At 38.3% G+C, this 18,443-nt stretch overlaps 1 non-coding gene across 1 annotated transcript; it reads right to left on the bottom strand.

Moving 5' to 3' along the window:
- Positions 1 to 2,766: 2,766 nt before the first annotated feature.
- LOC145399934 (5S ribosomal RNA) lies at positions 2,767 to 2,885 on the bottom strand. The gene has a single exon (XR_013897380.1). It is a non-coding gene; the product is annotated as a 5S ribosomal RNA (ribosomal RNA).
- Between the last annotated feature and the right edge of the window lie 15,558 nt (positions 2,886 to 18,443).

The raw sequence follows: 18,443 nt of genomic DNA, 5'->3' as shown, positions 1-18,443 counted from the left end.
CAACCTTCTTTACCTGTGAATCGATTTCATCCTACGTACTACCTCAATTAGCCTTCTTACTGACTTTTTTTTTTTTTCCAGAGTTTTCTCACTCTCAGAAATGTTTTCTGAATTTTGCTAATAAAGAGTACATTGGAGGAAATTGCCTATTTAGTGCTTTCGCCCTCACTTTTGCGGTTTTTAGTATCACTCAAGTATAATAGTTTTGAATTATTCATATGCTGATAACAATGCACTGATTTGCGGAAGTATTTACGAGGTGCAGAGGGTGCTTGATTGTCTGGTGGAGGAAGAAGAAAAAGTGGGATTGGTAGTAAATTCTGGAAAGACTAAAATTATTAATATGAACGTGGAGAACCAAATCGATTGTGCAAATATTTTAAATATCTGGGAACGATTGTATCATCTAATGGATCATCAAACAATGAAATTGGGAAGAGTATCAGATTGGCTTGGCGAGCTGTTGGAATGTTGAAATGTTTGGAATAATAATTTGGTTTCGATACATACTAAACTAAAAATTCACAAGTCCATGGTTAGACCAATTTTTATTTATGGGCATGGGTCATGGTACAGTACAATTGCAACACATCAGAAAGTATTAGGATTTGAGAAAAAAATACTGAAGGATTATTTGTGGTAAAGTGACTAGACAGAGTTACAAATGAAAGAGTAAGGGATATTACGAGAGTGGAACCAGTTGATCAATATGTGACTGACTCGCTGAAAATGGCATGGGCACATTTATAGAAAAGAAGGCAGTTTAATACAGGATGTACCAGAGTGGACTACTACAGGAAGAAGAGGCAGAGGTAGGCCGAGGGAAACCTGGTTGAGGGCAATGAAAAGAGAAGCAGGAGAGGACTTTGGTGGGACCTGAAGGAGATGGCAAGAGACAAATATTGCTGGAGAGTTCATCCAGGCCCTAGGCATCACGTGGGGTGCCACAGAAAATGATTAATTGATTGGTTGAATGCGGCTTCTTTTACCTCAGCAAAACAACTTGATCATTTTTTTTATCTGAAGTTACCCCTACAAATGAAAAAAAGTCACAAATGACCCCTTTAATAAGGCGGGCAATCGCCAGACGACGTTAATACAGCTCATTCACTGTTCCTTCAACGTCCATTTTTTTGTAGCTGTCACGCATTATACTGTGTCTACGGAGATGAGGAATAAAGTTAGAAATAGTAATTAATTATATAGCTCGGAACTGTGATAGTTTATACTTTCTCGTGTAAATTTTTAGGTTAGAGTCAAAAGTACGTCAGTATTCCTTTTCACAAGGTATCACAGTTCTGAGAAATTTTACCTGAGGAAATATGGTTTATGGTGTAACGAAGCTTCATACTGTGCATATATATATATATATATATATATATATATATATATATATATATATATATATATATATATATATATATATATATATAATTTCCTGTGGCACCCCACGGGGTGCGTAGGGCCTCGATGAACTCTCTCCACCAATATTTGTTTCTTGTCATCTTCAAGTCCCACCAACACTCTTCTTCTGCTTCTTTTTCATTGTCCTCAACCAGGTTTCCCTCGGCCTACCCTTACCTCTTCTTCCTCTAGCAGTCCACTCTGGCACATCCTGTATTAAACTGCCTTCTTTTCTGTATATGTGCCCCACCCGCTTCCAGCGAGACTGTCTCACATATTCATTAACTGGTTCCACTCGTAATATGCCTTACTCTTTCATTTGTAACTCTATTTTGCCACTTTACCCCAAGAATCCTTCTCAGTATTTTATTCTCAAATCTTAATACTTTCTAATCTGTTGCAATTGTATTGTACCATGACTCATGCCCATAAATTAAAATTGGTCTAACCATGGACTTGTAAATTTTCACTTTAGTATGTACCGAAAGCCTATTATTATTCCGAACAGATTTCAACGTTTCAACAGCTCGCCAAGCCTGTCTAATCCTCTCCTCAATTTCATTGTTTAATGATCAATTAAATGATACAATCGTTCCCAGATATTTAAAATTTTGTACATTCTTCACCACAGTAAACCCAATTACACAATCGATTTGGTTCTCCACGTTCATATTAATAATTTGTCTTTCCACAATTTATTACCAATCCTTTTTCTCCTTCCTACACCATACAATCAAGCACCCTCTGCATCTCGTAAATACTTCCACAAATCAGTACAATATCATCAACATAGTCCAAATCCATCAACTTCTTATTTTCTTTCCAGTTAATTCCTGCACCTGTTCTCCTTACAACCTTTCTCATAACATAATCCATAACCAAAACAAACACCAATGGCGATAGAACTCCTCCTTGAATCACTCCTGACCTAACTTGAAATGGATCACTCAAAGAACCACCCACCATTACCTTACAATAAGTACCTTCATGCAGGCTTCTAATAATATTTACAAACTTTTCTGGTATACCATAGAATCTCATAATTTTCAACATAGCTCCACGTGAAACACTATCAAACGCCTTTTCAAAATCCACAAAACACATACTAAGTGGCATTTTCATCTCATTACCTTGTTGCATTGGATGCCTTACAATAAAAATCTGATCATTACAACCTCGACCCTTTCTAAAGTCTGCTTGTATATATATATATATATATAGATAGATAGATATAGATATTTTTTTTTCATTGCCAGACGCCATGTATCCCAAACGGGGTGGTCAAGGGCTTAGAGTTCATTGTTTTACAGGGAGGGGCACTAATCCTCCACCAACCCCACTTGACACGTAGGGAGAGCGTTATGCCAACAGCATCTGGTGTTCCCAGGCGGTCACCCATCCAAGAACTAACCAGACCCAACGTTGCTTAACTTCGCTGATCGGACAGGAAGCGGTGTACTCAACGTGGCATGGCCGTTGGCCTAGATAGATATACTATATATATATATATATATATATATATATATATATATATATATATGATCAGATTTTTATTGTAAGGCATCTAATGCAACAAGATAATGAGATGAAAATGCCACTTAGTATGTGTTTTATGGATTTTGAAAAGGCGTTTAATAGTGTTTCACGTGGAGCTATGATGAAAATTATTCTATGGTATACCAGAAAAGTTTGTAATTATTATTAGAAGCCTGAATGAAGATATATATATATATATATATATATATATATATATATATATATATATATATATATATATATATATATTCAATCACGAGCCTCGATGTAATTTTAAAGTGCTTCCACTGGAGATTTAAAAAAAAAAATCGAAGTTGCTTGCTTTTTTCGGCGACCTCCACATCAGTTCAGACTAACTGTATTGTTCTTAAACACCTCAGATGCCATCTCTCTTTACGTGTCAATCGATTTCTTGTTATATGTTTCCTACATGTGATTTTTTCACCCTCAGAAATGTCTTCTGTTTTGGAAATAATTGCTGTGTTTCGCGATCAATTTTGAGTACATTTGTGAAAGTTGCGTAGTTAGTGATTTCGCCCCAAAATCCGTTTATATAGCCATCATTCTAGTAAAATAGTTTTGAACTACCCCGAAAGCGGATGCTATCAGCCGTAACTGTTTCAATAGAGTAGTAGGGGTAGGCAGCCCCACCCAAGGAAGTATATACTACCGCCAAGGTTACGGGAGACTCGAGGAATAGCCTTCGTTCCAGTTTCTCTCCTAGGCCTCGGTAGCTGGTTACACATCTTTCTGCCTCACACACCGGAGGGCATCAGGCTGCCCTCTTTACACAACACACACATCCACATTATATTACATTACCTTAAACTAGCTATCCTCTCTCCAAAAAACACCGATCTTGTCATTACGTATCATACGCACTCCACAACACATCCCTGTTCTCCCCCCCATAAAAAGAATCATGGCTGCTGCTATACTGGGAATCAGTCCGGTGGTTTCTCGGGTGACCACCACCGGCAGGGTTATTGTTTGCACAGGGCCCTCCTGGTCGTCATCAAGCGACTGTGCCACCTCCAGTGTTGCGGCGCCCTAAATCTGCTCATCAGTGCAGTAAAATTTTCTTTTGCAATATTAGGGGACTTCACTCCAACATTAACTCTGTTCAAAATTTCCTCCAGTTTGAAACCCCTGATCTGCTATTTTTGGACAGAGACACAAGCTCCACCTCTGATTTAGCTAGATTTAATTTTCCTGGTTATATCTTGATTCAAAATTTCAGACCCAAAGGAGGCCTATGTTGCCTTGCTAAATCAGAAATTGCCCTGGAGGAGATTACTAAATTTAATTGTCCTTTCTTGGACTACTCCATATACAAATTAAATTCTTTTGGTAAAATTGAGTATTTCTGTTGTTTATCGTTCCCCTAATGCCCCTTCACAGTCGAGTTTATTTGACTCTGTCTTTACAACTGTCCTCAACATTAATACTGCATCAGAAATTACTATTCTGGGTGATTTTAATGTCCATAATGTCGAATAGCTCATTCACCAAGAACTGATAACTCTGGTCTTGAATGTGAGCTATTTGCAGACTCATTTAATCTCACCCAGTTAGTCAGTCAACCCACCCGTGTACCAGACAACTCCGATCAAAATCCCCACCTATTGGACTTGTTTCTAACAACCAATTCAGATAATTATAAATATCGAAGTGGTCCCCCCTCGGATCCTCGGATCATTGTTTGATTCAAGCCACCAGTTTCACACCTACCACACCCTCCTGCTCTGAACCTGTCGTGATGACTAAATGGCACCACGACAGGGCAGACTAGGAGGGACTTCAAAATATTCTCCTGGATGTTCCTTGGACCTCCTTTTCCTCCCATGATGCAAATTCCACATTGGGCCACATTCAGGATTTCATTAAAGTCGGCATGGAAACATTTATTCCCTATCATAGTTACAGAAAAAGATGTAATTCTCCTAAATGGTTTGACCACAATTGTGCTAGAGTAACAGAACATAAAACAATAGCGTATAACACTTATACAAGGACCAAAACCAAAGAAGCCTTTAACAATTATAAAAATGTCAGAAACCATGCCAAAACTATTATTAATCTTTTTAAATCAAACTTTCTAAATAGACAAGCTAACAAACTACTAAACAATCCAAATGATAACAAAATATTCTGGTCAACCCTTAATTCATTTAAAATTATCAGCAGACAAAGCCACTGGTCCAGACAAAATTCCTTCAATGGTACTTAAAAATTGCTCCTCAGTGTTGGCTCCTGTATTAGCAAAATTTTTCCGCTTATGCATCCGTACCTCAATTTTTCCAGCCCCTTGGAAAGAAGCAAATATTCATCCTGTTCCTAAAAAGGGGGCAACTTCTGATCCATCAAACTATAGACCAATTGCAATAACTTCCGTTCTCGGTAAAGTTTCTGAGACACTAATTAACAAACACAGTCAAGCATCTAGAAATCAATAAATTCATCAATGATCGGCATTATGGATTTAGACAGGAACGTTCAAGTGTAGATATTCTTTGCCTTCTTACCCATTAGATTAACAAAACAACAGACCAACATGGTGAAACACACACAGTAGCACTTGATATTTCAAAAGCATTTGACAGAGTGTGGCACCTGGCTTCATTGTCTAAAATGTCACACTATGGCCTTGCATCACTGGTTCCTCTAATTTCTTCTTACCTTCATAGTAGAAAAATACGGGTCATGGTAGATGGGATTTATTCTCAGTTTCAATCCATAAATGCTGGCGTACCTCAGGGATCAGTTTTGGCACCAACCCTCTTTCTCATACATATAAATGACCTCTTATCTGTCACGCACAACCCAATACACACTTATGCTGATGATTCGACCCTTCATAGTTCTTTCACATTTAGTATCTCCTTTACACAATTTGGTATTATAAAATCCCAAATAAGCATAGCAATTTCTCTGAATCAGGACCTTTCTAAAATTAATAAATGGAGACAAAAAAATCTGGTCTCATTTAATGCTCAGAAAACTAAATTCATTAATTTCTCCAATAGAAAGAATCCCTCAGACTCACATATTTTTAAATGATGTCAGAATTCCCATATCCACTACAATTGATATCCTATGTGTTACTCTAAACCTCAACCTAAGCTGGACAGCTTATGTTAAATCTCTTGCCAAAAATGCTTCTAAAAAACTGGGACTTACGTACAGAGCTCGTGAGTTCTTCACTGACGAGCAGATGGCCACAATATACAAAATCATGTGGGTTCTCAGATCGAATACTGTTCACCACTGTGGGGTGGATGTGGAGGGGTTGCATTGAGGCTGTTAGACAAAATTCAAAATAAAGCTACTAGATTAATCAATAATCCGCAGGACCTTCCTCCGTTATCAGTACGTAGAGATGTTGCTTCTTTAGCACTATTTTATCGATATTTTTACCGTAAGTGCTCTAACGAACTGGCTTCAATTGTGCCTCCCCTTCACATTTTATCCCGAAATACTCGGGCAGCTGGGAGCGCCCATGAACTCACACTCTCTTCGTTACAGTGCAGAACTTTTGCTTATCAAAATTCATTTATCCCCAGAACTACTACTCTCTGAATTCACTTCCTGGGAGTTGCTTCCCACATACATTTAATCCTCTCAATTGTTATAAGTATTTTATGAATGGAGGATGCCTTTAGGCACATGCTTATTATTTTTTTCCTGTTTTTCCCTCCTCCAATCATTATCTAAAATTAAAAAAATCCTTAAATTCACGGCTCAAATGAAAAAAAAAAAAAAAAAAGCAGTTGGTTCATCGGAAATTAAAAATCCAGTTAATCTCAACACGACAGGCACAACAGTTCAGGTTAACGTTCCTGCAACCTGATTTTTAAAAACCCATCATGAGCAATATAACTGCATATATGAGGAACCAAGTTATGTTTATAAATTGTATATCTTAGCACGGCTATGTATTTAGTTTTTGCTAATGCTGTATATCTGATAATCAAAACCTAAACCATTTTCTTGTAAGAGATTAACTGGTTTTCGGAGTGATTTTACCTTGAAAAATACAGGTAATGATATCACATGAACCGTCATACTACAAAAATATTCTATTTATTATACTACATCAATAGGCTCGAGATGCCACTTTAAAGCCCTAGTTATACACATGGAAATAATGTCCGTTTTAACTCTAGATTTAGAAGTTGTTTTCACGTCTCTGATATAATGAAATTCTTTGGGCTTAGACCCCTCAGTTCCCTTCTCTAGATACTTTTTAACTAAAGACCTAAGAATGAATATCCGATCTACACAACCACTTCCCTTCCTAAAGCCTCCCTGTTCTTCTCCAATTAATTCCTCTTATTTCCCTAACTCTGTCAATAAGTATCCTACCTATTACACTAAGAAGACAAATGCTCCTATGATTACCACACACTTCTTTTTCCCCTTGCCCTTTGTACAAGGGAATAATTATACCTGACTTCCAATCCTCCGGGACTTTACATTCCTCCCAGGCCAATATGCACATCTTCCACATCCATTCTACTACTATCTCTCCCCCATGTTTCAGCATTTCACCACACTCTCCATCAATTCCTGGGGCTTTCCCCATTTTGACTTTATTGCTTCCCCCAACTTCCATCCTACTGATATCGTACTGTCTTCTCACCTCCATCCTTCTCCCAGCCATTCCCCAGCCACTAATACTCACATTACTTTCATTCTCTATTTTCAACAATTCGTTAGAGTGCTCTCTCCATCTGCTCACCTTTTCTACCTTCTCCTCTAGTAATCTACCATTTTTATCTTTCACTCCCCTACTAACTTCATTGCCACCGTCTGACTCTCTTCACCTCTTTCCAGAACATTTTCTTACATTCCCTCCACTTGACACTCAAATTCCTTCCAAATTCCTCATCCACTCTTTCTTACTAATCTTTTCACCACTCCCTTTCTACATACAATTATATATATATATATATATATATATATATATATATATATATATATATATATATATATATATATATATATATATATATATATATATATATATATATATATATATTTATATATGCAGATGGAGAGAATACTTTAAGGAATTGTTGAAAAGAGGATGGAAGTAATGCGAGTATAAGTGGCTGGGGAATGGTTGGGAGGAGGAGGGAGGTGAGAAGACAGGAAGAAATCAGCAGGATAGTTGTGGAAGCAATGAAGAAAGTTAAATTACAGAAAGCCCGAGGAATTGATGGAGTGTGGTGAAATTCTGAAGAGGGAGAGATAGTAGTAGAATGGATGTGGAAAATGTGCAGATTGGCCTGAGAGGAAGGTACAAACTCGGAGGATTGGAAGTCAGGTATAATTATTCCCTTGTACAGCTCCGTTCAGAAGTTCGTACTACACCCAAAGTGGAAGGCACAAGCCTCGGTCCGCTCTTTCTGGACGACATGTTAATACCCCGAACTGCTCGCCACCACAGAGCAGCAAGTACCGGAACAGTTCAAGTCACACGACGAATGCGAAATTTGAGATGAAACGGATATTTATACAGATATTGGCAAGTATTGTTACATATTAATGAAGGAAATACGTGGACATTATGCGGTTGTGATGAAAATATGTATACAAGCAACGTTACAATACACAAATAGAGGGAAATGAAGAACTCTGATATGAATCATTAAGTGATTTGTGAGCTGACTATTCTCCCACTGAAACACACACCCACCCACCCACAAAACACACAAACACACGCACAAACACACACAAACACACACACACACAAACACAAACATAAGAATAACAACAATAAAAGCCACCACCACCACAGTCTCCGCCACTTGCCACCCACCACAACCACCCACCACCACCAACGCCGCCGCCGCCGCCGCCACCCACCAACACCCACAATCCACCATCACCGCCGCCGCCGCGACCACCGTCCACCACCACTGACTCATCATCCGTCCTGTTTGTATGGGAAGGCCAAGGAACACCTTATATTTATTACGTGTGAGTAATCTTGCATCTAATAGGTGGATAAAATATAAGCATAATTATCCGGAAGTTTTCAGACAAAAAATACAATTTTATTTTTATTTCTATTTTATAGTCAACAATATATATATATATATATATATATATATATATATATATATATATATATATATATATATATATATGCACGAGTATAATCTGTATTATATCTGTAAATATATATATATTATCTCTATGTCTCTATACCATATCTAATTATCTATATCATATCTATATCTACATATTTATTATATCTATCTACCTATAATATATCTGTCTATTGTAACTATTATATCTATCTATTGTCTATTATATCTATCTATATCTATCTATCTATCTACAGTATCTGTCTATTTATCTATCCATCTATATAATATGCATACATATCCTTAATAAAATGATAACTATTGCCTAACTTTTCACATCAATATCGGGTCCAGTCCCCCTCTTTCTCAATCGCTGCTTGCAACCTATCAGGCATGGAGCTTACACGGCCACGGATGAAGTGTTTGCGCCGGCAAAGTTCCTGCTGGACGTTTACGTGGTCGAGGAGATCATTTCTTGTCCTCTCGTCTCCTGGCTGCCAGGTATGAATCATGTCAGCACAAACATGTTTGTTACATTTAGATTGGCCCCTTTGGCAGGCCAGTCTGAGAGGTGAAGTATGTCTTGTCTCTGAAACCACTGCGGTGTTGATGGGGCACCGGTCATGCATGGAAATTACAGGTCCATCCTGTAATGGGAAACCCTTTGCACGTAAAGATGGCAGGGAACGTTCCTCCAGGATATGGACACACTGGTCACCAGTAAACGCCCCTGGATGCTGAACATGTCACCCAGGGCATGTAGAGTCAGGTATCCCCAGATGTTACAGGTAACATGACCCGATCGTGCCTCCTCACAAATGTCGACCTTCTCGCATCTGCATGCGAAATATATATTTTCTTTTTTTTTTTTTTGTATTGTTGCAGCCATTAGACAGAATACAAGTTGGTGATATGCCCCCCTAACTTTATAATATTTGGAACTGATCACAGTTTTTCTCGGCACTAATGTCTTTATACAAAGAAAATAGAGGCAAAGAGTAGAAGGAATCATGTCTTTTTCCAGGATAATATGAACAGAATAAGACCAAAACAAGGGATCCTGATTATTTTAGATGCCTGGTCATATTGCCTTTAAAAGACTGGAAATCAAGGACGGAGGGGTATGCAGACTGCGGAAGACAGCTTCATTATTGACCTATTCCATAGGTGAAAGTCTGAATATCGGTTAATTATTGTAACAGCGAGGTGAACAGAAAACAGATGACTGCAACGAAGACGAAGCCTTGAGGGGGGAGGGGAAATAACAGTACGGAATTTTATAGGTAATAAAAACGGTAATATCATATACCTTGTGCTTTCTCCTCCAGCAGTGAACCCTACCATGCGAGGTGGAGGAGAAACACTTCTCATCCATGAAGATAACTCGCGACCAAAAGTCTAGATTCTTCTGAAAGTAGCATTGAGTAAAGGCTAACCACCCCTCTCTGTGTTGTTGTATCGGGCTTTCCATCATTGCTGGAATTCTATAGTGTATACCAGCGTCATGCAGCCTTCGCCTGACAGTCAGCGCGGACACCTGTAGCTGAAGACTGTCCCTTATGGCCCCCGCGGTCGTAAGAGATGTTGCCCCTGCTGCTGCGACAATAGCAGCATCTCTAGCTTGGGTGGTTCTTCGAGAGGCTCCCGACCTTTCTAACATGAAAGTATTCGCTATTAGTAAATATGGCACGAATAAAAATCAACGCCGAAAGTCTAGTTTGGGAAAATATTACGAGTATGTATGCTTGTGCTGAAATGTATATGAAAATATTGTTACAAGGGCAACAGTTGTACTAAACAAACTGCTGCCTATAAAGATAGTGGCCCACGTAGCGAGACTAAATGCAGCTCAAGGCCGGATATCCTAGTTTCACCCCATCACTGCACGGGACAGCCCTGCATAGGCAATTGCTTGACCGTGGTTCAAGGCTCTGCTTGGCCAGACAGACCAGGGTTACACAACAACAACAACAACAGCTACATCAAGAGATGGGAATTGAAGTCTCGTTCTTAGAATGACTAGGACTGATTTGTATGTGACCATCATAAATCAAAACCCTGTCAGTTCCATCCAAAGAAACGAAAACACAAATATCCATTTCATTGAGATGCCTGGACGCACAGCGTTCGAAATAATGTGGCACTATCCACTGGAAAAAGAGATCCTAAGACATTTCAACAATTAACTAGTCGTATACAAGAAAAGCAGATAACTAGTTAACAGATGCATTACAGAGCGGGTGAGAGGATGGGACAAGGCTAGTGCCTCGTTTCAGTCGTAATGGGGGAGAGATACAAGCAGAGAATTCAAAGGAACAGTGGCGTGTGTGTGTGTGTGTGTATAGAGGGAGAGAGAGAGACAGGGATGGCCCGAGGAGTATGTGATTGGGGGGAGGATAAGGACAATTTTGACCAATTTGATCCATTTGGCGTTACGGTTTGACCAACTAAATAGATGGAAACAAACTAAATTTATGAGAAAGTAATTTTTATTGTAACAGACTTACAGTATTTCCTGGAATGTAATTTATTTACTGGTGACAAATTTAAACAAACTTTCATTCTGGATTTCTGGTGCATATAGACACAACTTAATTCAAAATTGCACTACTGTTCACTGATTTTCAGTCATACAGTGAGAGATACAAGATGCTTAACCTCCTTTAAAAAAAAATAACACAAATCACACTTGGTAAGTCAAATAAGGAAAAATGTGAAAAACGAATGTTGAGTCAACTTCAAGTGAATATGGATAATGGATTAATAAGGATTCAGCAGTAACAACCTGTATATACAGAGTGTGTAATGATAATGGCTTTTAGAATTTTATTCATGTTTTCATGAGTTTCCACCAATTTGCAGTTTTTTTAAGCTCCAACTGATCAGTTAGGTCACTTTCACAAGCTAGAACCATCAGATAATGTAACGTTTTTTCTTTGGTTCGGTTTCGCAAAGCTTAAGCCTGCTAAATGACCTCGATTTTTGACCAACTCAGTAATTCTTTGACCAACTCAGAACACACACTGCGGGGAGGGGTGACCCTCCTCTCCCGGTCGGGCCATCCCTGGAGAGAGAGAGAGAGAGAGAGAGAGAGAGAGAGAAGGGAGTCAGCAGAGTTAAGGAGACGAACAAAGCCTAAAGAATAAGTACAGTATGCATCAAAATCACTATTATAGATCACTTTCATCGATGCAAAATTTCCAAAGATCATATGAATACGTGAGACAGTTAATTGCTGTAGCTCAGTACCCATCTCACCCTTGCAATTTCATGTTGCATCACCGCCATCCAAAAATAAACAAACGAACAACTGCCCAACATTACACAGAGTATCTCGGCAACATACCCCTTTCTCCACCCAATAATACAAATCACAGATCACCCAACACTACAAATCAGACATACTGTACAGTGCATAAACAGCCATTAGCCACCACAGCCATCTAAACCCTTCAGTCAAACAGCATGCTTCGTGAACCACCACCAGACATATACTCCTCATCAACCCTACACAGAAAGATGTAGAACTACATACAGTATTATATAGATAGATAGATAAATAGATAGATAGAAGCAGGGAGTCAGATGATGAGAGGTGTTGTGTCTGCGAGAATCGAGCAATGCTAAACATGCTTACACTGAGGAAAGCTGACAGCGGCCAGTAAGGAGATGATGCAGTTAGCTGTCAGCAGTCCTCTCGTGAACAAAGATCCACGAGGAACACACGTGACACACCCCTGCTACACCAGATTTTAGGCAAGAGAGCAGTAGACAGGCCTCAGAGGAGACAGGTGACGGGAGAAGGGCTTGGCAATTTGAGAGAGAGACAGATAACGAGACAGGGAGGTAGCTACCCGGGACTTATACTCGTCTGTGTGAGAGACTTGTTAATATTTCCAAGACAAATAAAAATAGTCCCATACTATTCTTTACCTCTCCTGTCACTACATGACATTTGGTGGGGAAGCTACTACAAGATATAAAAGCCGCTCGACCACAAGTCTAAAATATACTTCTCTACAAGTAACTACAAAGTCATTTATGACATTTGGTAGCAGCGAACGTATACGAACCTCGTCTACGAATCAACATTAAATTCCTACAAAATATCAATATTGAAAACAAGAATATCTCTCTCAACCAACAACATAACCTGCTCCTTACGCTTCTCTCCATCCAGCCCCCTCCGTCTCCCAGATCATCATGCTGATGCAGAGGTCAAGAGATCACACGACGCCTTGCAAGTAGTTTAACAAAATATTGATACAATATTGCAATTTCTACGACGAATCAGCGAACTACAACCATCTTCAATCAACTTCAATTAACAACTCTACGTCGTCTGTATAATCTTCTACACGCACCTACAAGAAGCGGCAGTCTTCATCCTACAACGAGTAAATCACAAGAAAAAAGGACCAAGAATACATCAAGAAAGAAAGAAAACAAACAAACAAACAAACAAACAAACGAAGAGTGAGACACGACTCATAACTCATCTTACTCACTCATCTTCACTGAAGTTACTCATCGCTACTCATTCACTCACCACAGCTACCAGTGTGGGAAGTTGAGGTCATCATGCGTGCTTGCTGAACAGACGCCACGTCAGTCAACACACCACCTGCACCACCACTCACACCATTCCCACCACGGTAAAAATTAGTGAGTTACATAGTTACTTCATTCATACAATACACAGTGATAGACAATAAGCTTCTGCACAAACATATAAAACGTACTGTATAGTTACAACTTAAATTCATATACCTACTTCAATTATCTTCATAATTCAATCATTAAATACTTGCACCAACAATAAATATTCTACACAGTATATATTCATTCATTTATTATAACATTTATTTACTACCAACGAGTGTTACCATTTATACCTACATAAAATACGTGTTTCATATATACAACTATACATTAGTACATCTACAAGTGATAAAGAAAATATACCATCACAGTTACTCAGTGAGCAATTAAAAGAACTGTATTAAACATTTATTAATTAAAGCTACCTAGTGGAAACAGACAAATTAAGTTACAAGGTAAACTAGAGAAAAAAAAAAATGGCCAACACAAATGACGTTAGCAAGAGTGAACATCTTCAACACAATCGTGAAGACAATGATTTCCACACAGTGCTGACACACATATTACTCACGATAGGTACAGGTGAACAACAAGTCAGTGTATATAGTTAATACTGTATATAGTGTATATATATATATATATATATATTTTTTTTTTATATAAAATAACAAAATATGGGACTATATAATATCATTTTCAGTAGTATCTGTGCAATATAAACTAAACTTTAAAAAGGTATCCCAAGAAAATTAGTCAGCAATTATGTAACCATGAACAACATGGAAAAAGTGTACACAAGCAAAGAAAAACAAACTATAGAAAATCAATACATACAAAAAAAAAAAAAAGTAAGAAAGAAAAAAGAGAAATAGAGTAAGATCACATAACAAACAAATGAAAATAAGTGTAAGTGTTACTACATATGCCAAAATACCACATAAACTACAAACAAAAAGGCAAATTGTGTCTCCACAAACAAGTGGCATGACACATCATCACTATCATCGACCGCAGCATATGTTAGGACTGCAGTTATTACAATTATGTTACTCCATATTACAATAATGTAACTACAAACGATATGTAACAATTATGTAACGACAAACGATTGCATTATGTTACACTTTGCCAATTATGTAACAGTTGCATTAACAAGATGTAACTTTTATGTAACTTTAACTACAATTATGTACTTACAAACGATATGTAACAATTATGTAACGACGAACGATTTCATTATGTTACACTAACTACAATTATGTACCTACAAACGATATGTAACAATTATGTAACGACAAACGATTGCATTATGTTACACTGACTACAATTATGTACCTACAAACGATATGCAACAATTATGTAACGACAAACGATTGCATTATGTTACACTTTGCCAATTAACAGTTGCATTAACAAGATGTAACTTTTATGTAACTTTAACTACAATTATAAGGCCAAGACACTTATGTAATAGTTGCATTAACAAAATTTAACTACAATTATAAGGCCAACACAATTATGCATTAACACAATATAAGTCATACAATTATAGCACAATTCTGTATTACCAGTATCATCATACAAGTTAGGTGAAATATTAGACATTACTAAAGTGATAACTCAAATATGTAATGTATAACCTAGCAGTATTACCATTGCACAATTATATGCGTACGTCTGTTGTACATGCACGTCTTACAAGTGTTGTACAACAACCATTGCATTTATTCAAATATGTATACAACTTGTTTAAATGTATTATTACTGAATAATCACTATTTACTATGAATATTATATGTATACAATATTCATACAATTATGTTACTTTTACAATATTATGTATTTCACTTAATTAGCTTATAAGTTCATTATAATGTATATATAATATGTATTAATATATTATGACTATTAAATGTCGATGGTACGCCATTTTTGCGCGGCCGAGCAGTATGTAGAACTACATACAGTATTATATAGATAGATAGATAAATAGATAGATAGAAGCAGGGAGTCAGATGATGAGAGGTATTGTGTCTGCGAGAATCGAGCAATGCTAAACATGCTTACACTGAGGAAAGCTGACAGCGGCCAGTAAGGAGATGATGCAGTTAGCTGTCAGCAGTCCTCTCGTGAACAAAGATCCACGAGGAACACACGTGACACACCCCTGCTACACCAGATTTTAGGAAAGAGAGCTCAGACGGAGATTAGCCACCGAACAGGCTAGGTAGAAGGAGACAAGCGACCCTAGAGAGAGGTCGAGACGGAGATTAGCCTTAGAACAGAAAGAGAGAGAGATAGCGAGACAGGGAGGTAGCTACCCGGGACTTATACTCTTCCCATGGGAGAGACCTGTTTAATATTTCCAAGACAAATAAGAATAGTCCCATACTATTCTTTACCTCTCCCGTCACTACATGACATCTGGTGGGGAAACTACTACAAGATATAAAAGCCGCTCGACCACAAGTCTAAAATATACTTCTCTACAAGTAACTACAAAGTCTTTATGACAAAGACACCTATACTCATTTCTTTTTTTAATTGAGGAGAACATGCACTTGACAGGTTGGTGATGATTGGCTGAATGCAACATGTCCGAATAACATCCTTGTATTTCAAATAATTACCAGGTAATATCACATTACTTGGTAATTATTTGAAATACACCTATGTTACTCGGACATATCGCATTCAGCCAGTCATCATCAACCTGTCAAGTGCATCTTCGTCTTAAAAAAAAAAAAAAAAAAATCTACTGCGATGTGGTCACCACTCTTCCCTGCTACGGTTCCGACACAAAATACAACTCACGAACAAGTTACTTTGCCCACACTGCAAGGCAACCCCCGACACCACAACACATTCATTCACCACATGCACATCACTATTGCAACACAGTCTTTCAATATCACCTCAACCAAAGACTTTCGGAAACGACGGGTAGAAGCTTCTGATTTCCATTGGGATCGCAACGAGATGAACCTGGGGTTGCAACAACAACAACTACAACATCCAAACCTCCGCCGACTTTCAAACTCGACTTTATTTTTTCACCACCTTATCAAGATCCATTCTCTCTTCATGACCACACCAATTGTATATCATTATATGTTCCTATTATTCTCCATTCTCTCCATGACCACACCAACTGTTTATTTTATCAATAAGGCTCCTCACACCATCAATTTCTCAGTTCCTATTATTCATTATTTAACCCACTTTACGCCGCACATTCCAAAACTGTCCTACTTCCAGTGCCATTACTGCATAATTTTCGTCCTTATGCCATACAGTTTCAAGTGATTACACACCCACACCCACACCCAAACAAACCCACACCCAAACACACCCATAGCAAGACACACCCAGACAAACATACATACACATACACACCCATACCCACACCCACAAACCCACACCCACACCCATACCCACACCCCCACACCCACAGGCCCACACCCCCACACCCCTATACTTCCACCGTCCCCCCCCACTTCCACATCCCCTCCCACACACACACACTGTGTGGACAATGCATCACTGAACTGAAGTCTGATATTTTGTGAAAGATCAAGACAAGGTTCAGCAAACATTGGCTGGGAAAGTATCACGGAACATTATATATTGCATGTAAATATTCGGATGTGAGGTGTGTGAACGTGAGAAAAGCAACAGAAGAGGCGAAGTGAACATCGGCCACAGTCGTGGCCCTGCCCGCTGGCTCTGGCAGCCAATAATAATTGTGAATGTAGTGTAGGGGATATTTGGCCATGAAAATAATGCATAATAACTATTTTTACACCTGTTGCATATGCTTTACATTAGTCACCCACACCACGTCAAAAAGTAAAATGGGAACGTTGACTATAATAGGATTTGCCACTCTCCCAAAAACTGATGCTCGAGAAGGTTGCAACCCCGCTCCCACCCCTTTACTACGCCAGTCCACTATAAAGCTGTTTTCACTGACATCTTCCACAGGGGCCGAAAACTAATTTTAGTTTCTATTAGCACTGGAATATAACGGAGAGTTTTTCTTCACAATTATTCATTATTAGCATATTACAGTAATACAAAAGACTTATGACTTACGTTGGTCCTGAAGGTTGGCACTTTCCTCCCATCTCTTTATCCACTTCATCACAGTTTTTGTAGAGGTGAAGTTGATGCGTTGTTGCCCTGATGGGAAAGCCATCATCACGTAGCGCGAAAAAATTTGACCTCTAAGCTCTAATTTCTCGTCTCGCCGATTTATGTCAACTTGGTGGGGCACGTGATGTTGCTGATTTCACCTTTGAGCAGAGGAAAGCCAAAACACCTCGGTGGAACCCCCCCTCCCACACCCCACGGAGAGAGAGAGAGAGACCGACGGTTACGTAGAGGAAACATCATGTTAGCTACTTCATCTTAAAACATATGGTTTCCATTATTCCTTTAGACTCCACCAATCGTCTTCATCTACTTTTGAATATGAACGTGAATTTTAGCTGTTCAGATACTTCGTAAATATTTGAATATCTAGGCTACATACACATTATTTTTGGCTGCTTAGATTTTCCTTGAAACGGTAGAATTGTTCATAAATACTGAGCTAAGATGGTTAGCTGAAAACTGCCCGTGTCTAGGGATTAAGACATGCTATAACTCATTAACTCACATAATCATATTGATTCATAGCCGATCTTCTAATATTCTGTTGTGCTTTTCTGCTGTTTTATTATTTTTTTAAGGCGTGCGAATATAAACATACTTTCATCATATAATCAGCAGTAAGATTGATATCTGTATGAAAATAAAATTCTC

The sequence above is a fragment of the Coenobita brevimanus genome, chromosome 50 (genome assembly GCF_032717465.1).
Source record: "Coenobita brevimanus isolate Jiangsu-jjx chromosome 50, ASM3271746v2, whole genome shotgun sequence".
NCBI classification, from domain to species: domain Eukaryota; kingdom Metazoa; phylum Arthropoda; class Malacostraca; order Decapoda; family Coenobitidae; genus Coenobita; species Coenobita brevimanus.
Note: the sequence above shows the minus strand (reverse complement) of the source record. Positions and strands in the feature narration are given on the sequence as shown.